General features: G+C 43.8%; 1 protein-coding gene across 1 annotated transcript in view; it reads right to left on the reverse strand.

Annotated features, from left to right (window-relative positions):
- Positions 1-7,415, reverse strand: part of tmem94 (transmembrane protein 94) — a 99,567-nt gene that overhangs the window by 37,908 nt on the left and 54,244 nt on the right. The gene's annotated exons all lie outside the window — the stretch shown is intronic.

The following is a 7,415-nucleotide window of genomic DNA, read 5'->3' on the forward strand; positions in this document are numbered from 1 at the left end:
ATGGTTGGATGAGAGAGGAGCAGGTTGACCCAGACGGAACGAAGGATTAAGTGGAGGATGGAGGAACACCGTGAATCCACAGGAGCGTAATCCAGTGGTGAGAGAGGTCCTAGAGAGAACCTGATGAGCCAAGCCGTGAAAGGTCCAATGGCAGAAGATGTCCCAGCACTGGAGAGGTGCCAGGCAGCTGCTTAAGTAGCAGTCCTCCCAGAGAGGCAGCAGGTGAGTGGAGTTGAGCTGATTAGCTGTGGAGGGAAGGTGAACAGACAGACAAACAAAAACCCCAGAACCCCACAGCTTGTTTATCAAAATAATACAAATCATTATTATTTTAGTCAATATTGTAATATTGATTGTTGAAAAAATATATTTGTTCTGAAAACGCTACATTTATTTTATTTGAGAAATAAAATGATTTGAACATGTTGTTTTTTTTTTCCTCTTTGAATCGCCGCCATAGGATTTCCTAAGGCAGATTGGTCCTAGGTGACAGGCCAGAAAAAGAGCAATTCCGAAGACTTATATGGACAAACAACAACAAGGAGCTCAGTGTTCCTTGCCCGGACGTGGGTTACCGGAGCCCCACCCTGGTGCCAGGCCTGGGGGAGGGGCTTGTCGACAAGTGCCTGGTGACTGGGTCTCTACCCAAGGGACCTGGTCAGGCTCAGCCTGAACGAGCAACGTGGGTTTGCCTTCCTGTGGGCCCACCACCTGCATGAGGGGCCATATGAGTCGGGTACATATCACGCTTACAGCACCAAGTGGGTATTTGTGGTACTGCACTGAGCTGGTTTAGGTCCTATCTGGCAGACAGAACCATGTCTGTCAACATAGCTGGGTCTGAATCCTCCACTGCTCCTCTGTGTTTTGGGGTTCCACAGGGCTCTATTTAGGTCCCCTGCTTTTCTCCCTTTACCTGCTTCCATTGGGATCAATCCTTAGAAAGCATGGGATCTTTTTTCATTGTTATGCTGACGACAGTCAGATCTATATGCCACTTAAAAAGAAAGATGCCCCCTCAATTAGGCCACTTCTGTTGTGTCTTGAAGACATCAAAGCCTGGATGTCTTTAAACTTCTTAAATTTCAATGAAAAGAAAACAGAAGTGATGGTGTTTGGTCCTAGTGGCTCTTGTGAACCTTGCCCTGTTGATCTGGGCCCTCTGGCACCACATGTAAAGAAAACTATTTCTAACTTGGGTTTTAAAATGGACAGTGATTTTAAATTAGAGTCCCAGATTGGAGCAGTGGTCAAGACCAGTTTTTATCACCTCAGACAGCTGGCTAAAGTAAAGACCATCCTTACAAAACAGCAGCTGGAAACAGTAATCCATGCCTTCGTCACCTCTCGGCTGGATTACTGTAACGCTCTTTACCTTGGAGTCAGCCAGTCCTCCCTCAGACGCCTCCAGTTGGTCCAGAACGCTGCTGCTCGGCTTCTAACTGGAGTTCAAAAAAGGGAGCACATCACCCCCACTCTGGCTTCACTCCACTGGCTGCCTGTTCATTTTAGAGTTCATTTTAAGATTCTTTTATTTGTTTTTAAAAGTTTAAATGGTCTTGCTCCATCCTACCTCTCTGAGCTGCTTCACCCATATTCTCCTGCTCGGTGCCTCAGATCAGCTGATCAGCTGCTCCTGGAGGTGCCGAGGTCTAAGCGGAGGCTCAGAGGGGACAGAGCTTTTTCTGTTGCTGCTCCAAGACTGTGGAACGATCTCCCTCTTCCCATCAGACAAGCCCCTTCACTGTCCAGTTTCAAAACTCTTTTAAAAACACATTTTTACTCCCTGGCTTTTAGCACACACTGAATTTGATCTGCACTGTTTTTATTACTTTTATTGATCTTAATGTTTTAACAACTGTTTTTATGTGTTTAAATGTTCTTGATTTTATATGTACAGCACTTTGTGGCAGCTGTGGTTGTTTTAAAGGGCTTTATAAATAAAGTATTATTATTATTATTATTACATGTTGCCACGGGCAGTGGCTGAAGGCGGGGACATTAGCGCTTTGACCCTGGCTTACCAAAGCTGGCTCTTGGGACATGGAGCGTAACCTCTCTGGCGGGGAAGGCGACTGAGGTTGAGAGGTACCGACTAGATATAGTTGGGCTCACCTCGACACACAGCATGGGCTCCAGAACCAATCTCCTTGAGAGGGGCTGGACATTATTCCACTCTGGAGTTGCCTCTGGTGACAGGCACCAAGCTGGTGTGGGTCCACTTTAAGCCCCCCGACTTGGTGCCTGTGTGTTGGAGTTTTCCCTGGTAGATGAGAGGGTGGCCTTCAGGTGGGGGGACAGGCTCTGGGGGTTGTTTGTGGCAGTTTAAATTATATGGCTGTCTTGGAGTCCTTGGTGGGGGTGCTGGAAGGTGTACCAGCTGGGAACTCCTTTATTCTGCTGCAGGACTTCAATGCCCATGTGGGTAATTACATTGTGACCTGGAGGGGCGTGACAGGGAAGAACAGTCTCTCTGATCTTAACCCGAGCAGTGTTCTGTTGTTGGACCTCTATGTTAGTCATCATTTGTCCATCATGAACACCATGTTCGAACATAAGGGTGTCCATAAGTGCATGTGACACCAAGATGCCCTAGGTCAGAAATCCATGATTGACTTTTTAGTTGTGTCATCTGATTTGCGGCTGTTTGTTTTGGACACTTGAGTGAAGAGGGGAGCTGAGCTGTCAGCTGATCATCATCTGGTAGTGAGTTGGATGGTGGGGGAAGATGTTGGACAGACCCGGTAGTGAGGGTTTGCTGGGAACACCTGGCAGAAGAACCCATCAGAAAGATTTTCAACTCACACCTCTGGGAGAGTTTTAACTTTTAATCCAACTGAGACAAGGGACATTGCGTCTGAGTAGGTCATGTTACGCGCCTCAATTATTGAGGTGGATGCCTTGAGCTGTGGCCGTAAGGTTGTCAGTTCTTGTCGTGGTGGCCATCCTCGAACTCGGTGGTGGACACCCCGGGATAGGGAGGCTGTCAAGCTTGAAGAAAGAGTCCTATCAGGCCTTATTGGCTGGTGGGACTCCAGAGGCAGATGAAGAGTACTGGAGGGTCAAGTGGGCAACAGTTCCCCTCGAGCTGGGGAGTTGTCACACTAAAGCCCGGTGTTTTCTCTCTCTCTCTCTCTCTGGATCCCAACGAACTTCTCATCTGGACATTGTGGTTCTACCTGGTTCCGACAAGAATCGCCGGGTGGCATTTCGCTGGTTTTCTGTTGGACTGGCCATCGTGGTGTCTTCATTGGTGTGGAGGAAGCGTACCTGAACTGGACCAGAACCGAACATAGTTGGCTGTGGGGGAATTCGTCTTTAACAGAGCCGGTCTCAGCCTCAGTGAGTAGCCCGTTACTTTTAACGAATGACTGTCCATCTCCGCGGAATTGCTGTGTTCACCTGGAGGAGACGCTCTGAAGCTTTGAATCGCCGCTGGAACCGGACTGGAGCAGAACCGAGCAAGAGACAACTTCAGCCTCTTTGCCTCTCATGCTGTGGAGCGCCGAAGCCGGATTGGAGCAGAACCGGACCAGTGACGACTTTAGCCTCAGCCTCTCCGGTCAGTCTCACCGTTTTTCACCGGGGGTGCCTCTCGTGCTGTCGGGTGTGGAGGTGACGTGCAGAAAAGAGGAGGAGCAGCACTGCGTGGTGCTCGAGAGAAGTTATGTGTTTGCATCGGATTGGCTGCAGACCTCCATCCAAACTCACCTGGATAATAATTATTTTTATTCCGGACCACGCTGTTGTCCCCTGTTGACCTGAAACGGGCTAGGACCATGCCTTTCATTTCAGGAGGATTTTCTGGCAGCTCGCTCTGCTATTTTATGCAAATTATCTGTTTCTGCCTGTTGGTTCTGGACCCAGCTTCTGTTTCTCATGGGAGCATCCATCCATCTTCACAGGGGGGCCGGAACCCCCCTCAGCCCAACTTAAATTGCAGTTGGGCCACCTCGTCGGATTTGTTTGCCCATTTGATTTGTGACGTTTTATGGTCTGAGACTTTTCTGCACCATTCATATTATTGCCATTATTTTCAGATCTCAGACTATCTGGAGTCACTGAATATTGTTAATACACCTGGATCTGCCCATCACTGCAACTTTCACTGTTTTTGGGTTCTGAATGATCGCGTCTTCATTAATATTTCTCATGGTTCGATTACGGGGGCTAATTGTCACACTGTTAACTCCTGTAATTACACATCAGTCACGAAGAACTCAAGAAAATGTCTGATAATAATGTTGTTACTGCTCTCAGGGATTCAGCCCAACCCTGGACCCCCCCACTAATTACAGCACACCAAATGATTTAAAAAACGTGTCTGGGCTTCATTTTCTGCATATAAACGCTCGTAGCCTTCTGAGAAAACTTGATGCCTTGAAAATTCTGGTCAGTTCTTCTGGGGCAGATGTAATCTTCATCTCTGAAACCTGGCTCAACAAATCTGTACTGAATAATGACCTAGTAATTGATGGATTTAACATCTACCGCTGTGATTGTTAAAAAAGGGGAGGGGGGGTGTCGCTGTTTACATCAGAGATTCTCTGGTTGCTAGTCTTGTGTCTTCTTTTTTTTTTTTTAAATTTTTATTTATCAGGAGAATATATAATTGACATTACATACATTATACAAAATTTACATGACTTCTCCAATTTTTTTCTTTTTTTTTTCCTTCCCCCTTTTCCCCCCTCCCTCCCCTCTTCCCCTCCCTTCCCTTCCCCCCTTAACCAAAAACAAGACAAAATAAGGAAAGAAAAAAAAAAAAAAAAAAAAGAGAGAGAAAAAGAAAAAAAAAAAAAAGAGAGAGAGAGGGGGAGGAGGAACGAACAGGAGGGACCCAACAAACCAAAAGGAAAACAGTATTTCAGTCTTTCATTTATCCTCTAAAATCAAGTCACATGGTAATGTGATGAGTCAATCATATCAGTCTATACGCTATGAAGGTAAAGATTTTACATATGACACAAAGGGTGTCCACTTGTGGGTAAATTTTTCTGAACTACCTTTCACTGTTAGTAAAATTTTTTTCCATCTTCAAGTATGATCTTACAGTATTAAGCCATTGTGATGTAGATGGTGGTGTGGGAGATTTCCAGGCGAGCAAAATACAACGTCTGGCAAGGAGAGAGCAAAAGACCAAGACCTCCCCCTGCTGGCGGGATAGATTAAGTGTGGTCCCAGGAACTCCAAAAATGGCAATAAGTGGATCACTTTGAAACTGAATCTTAAAAACTCCTGAGAGTATGGAGAAAAAATATTTCCAAAACCCTTGCAGTTTTGGGCAGAAAAAGAACATATGACTTAAGTTGCAAGGTGAAGTCTGACATCTATCACACTGGTCTGGTATTGAGGGGAACATTTTAGATAAACGTGTTTTTGAGAAGTGTACTCTATTTATTACTTTAAATTGTATTAACTGTAGTCTGGCACATGGTGTACTCTGACGTATGTTGAGAATAACTTTATCCCACCATGAATCTGATAGTTTAACACCCAGTTCACGTTCCCATGCAGTTCTAGTTTTACCCGATGAGTCGGCCTCTATTGCCATAAGTTTTCCATAAATAATTGAAAGAGGAGATTTCAAATTGGGGCTCAAAACTAAGAGTTCAACCCATGGTGGGTCAGTAGGCAAAGTTAGAAAATTTTGAAACTGCGATGAAACGCAATGCCTAATTTGGAAGTAAAGAAACAAATGTGAAGTGGGTAGATTAAATTTAGAAGACAATTCTGAAAAACTAAGAAATAAACCATCTTCGTACAGGTCTCTCATTGTTCTAATACCTTTCTCATACCAAATTCTATAGGCAGCATTATTAGATGCTGGAGAAAAAATGTGATTCTTTAGTAACAGCATTTTATTAGAGGGTGATACAAATTTAAAGTGGGACCTAAATTGTGACCAGATCCTGAGTGTTGAGAGCACTATAGGATTTGTAGTAACTGAGGATAATTTAATTGGTAATGATGAATAAATAATTGAAGCGGGCGAAAAAGATGCAGAAATCGACTGAATTTCAAGTTTACACCAAATCAGATCAGGTGAATTTAACCAATAAGTCAGTTTATGGATATGTGAGGACCAGTAATACATTGTAAAATTAGGTAGAGAAAGACCCCCGTTTGTGGTGAACTGTTGTAATAAAGAAAGTCTCATTCTGGGGGCCTTTCCGTTCCATAAAAAAGATGAGACCATCTGATCCAGGGACCTGAAGAACTGTTTGGGCAAGAACAGAGGGATATTTTGATATAAAAACAAAAGTCTAGGTAGCACATTCATTTTGATAATATTAATCCTACCAATCAATGAAAGAGGGAGAGAGTTCCATCTCTGTAAATCTGATGCAATTTGGGAAACTAGTGAGGCATAATTCTGAGAAAACATTGAGGGCAAAGTACGTGTAATATTAATTCCTAAGTACCTAAATCCCGAGGGACTGAGCCTAAAAGGGATATCAGAAGGCTTAAGCTTTAAAGCTAATGAATTCACTGGATAGCATTCACTTTTAAGTGAGTTAATTTTATAGCCAGAATATGATCCAAATTTTTCTAGAATATTTAAAACTGGGGGAAGACTCCGTAAAGGGTCAGAGACATACAGGAGAAGGTCATCTGCATATAAGGACAATTTAAGCTCGACACCAGAGCGGACGATTCCATGAAAAGAAGAAAGGGATCTTAGAGCAACGGAAAGGGGTTCAATGGCTAACGCAAACAAGAGGGGAGAAAGAGGGCAACCCTGTCTAGTACCACGTCCCACCGTAAAATAATCAGATTGGACGGAATTACTGAGAATACATGCTTGAGGGGATGTATAAAGTAGCTTGATCCAAGACACAAACCTCTCTCCAAAACCAAACCCATTAAGAACAGCAAAGAGATATTCCCATTCCACTCGATCAAAAGCTTTCTCGGCATCAAGAGAAATTATCACTTCAGGAGATTTAGAGGAATGAGTTGAAAAAATTGTATTCAACAGTGTACGAGTATTAAAAAACAACTGGCGACCTTTAATGAATCCATTCTGTTCTTGTGAAATAATCCGAGGGAGAACTGTCTCAAGCCTAGTCGCGAGTACTTTAGACAAAATCTTAAAATCCACATTCAAAAGTGAAAGAGGTCTATAGGACTCGCAGGCAGTAGGATCCTTATCCTTCTTTAACAGGAGAGAAATTGAGGCCTGAGTCAAGGTGGGAGGCAACAAGCCCTGCCCAAATGACTCATTATAAACCTCAAGAAGAAGAGGGGCTATTTTATCTTTAAATTTTTTGAAAAAATTCGGCAGAGAAACCATCTGAGCCAGGTGTTTTACCACTTTGCATATCCTTAATTGACGCAAATATTTCTTCTAATTTAATGGGAGCTTCAAGTTGGTCAGAAAGCAATTTGTCTATCCTAGGTATGTCAATATC

Source organism: Nematolebias whitei, chromosome 17 (assembly GCF_014905685.2).
Source record: "Nematolebias whitei isolate Nwh7 chromosome 17, NemWhi1, whole genome shotgun sequence".
NCBI classification, from domain to species: Eukaryota; Metazoa; Chordata; class Actinopteri; order Cyprinodontiformes; family Rivulidae; genus Nematolebias; species Nematolebias whitei.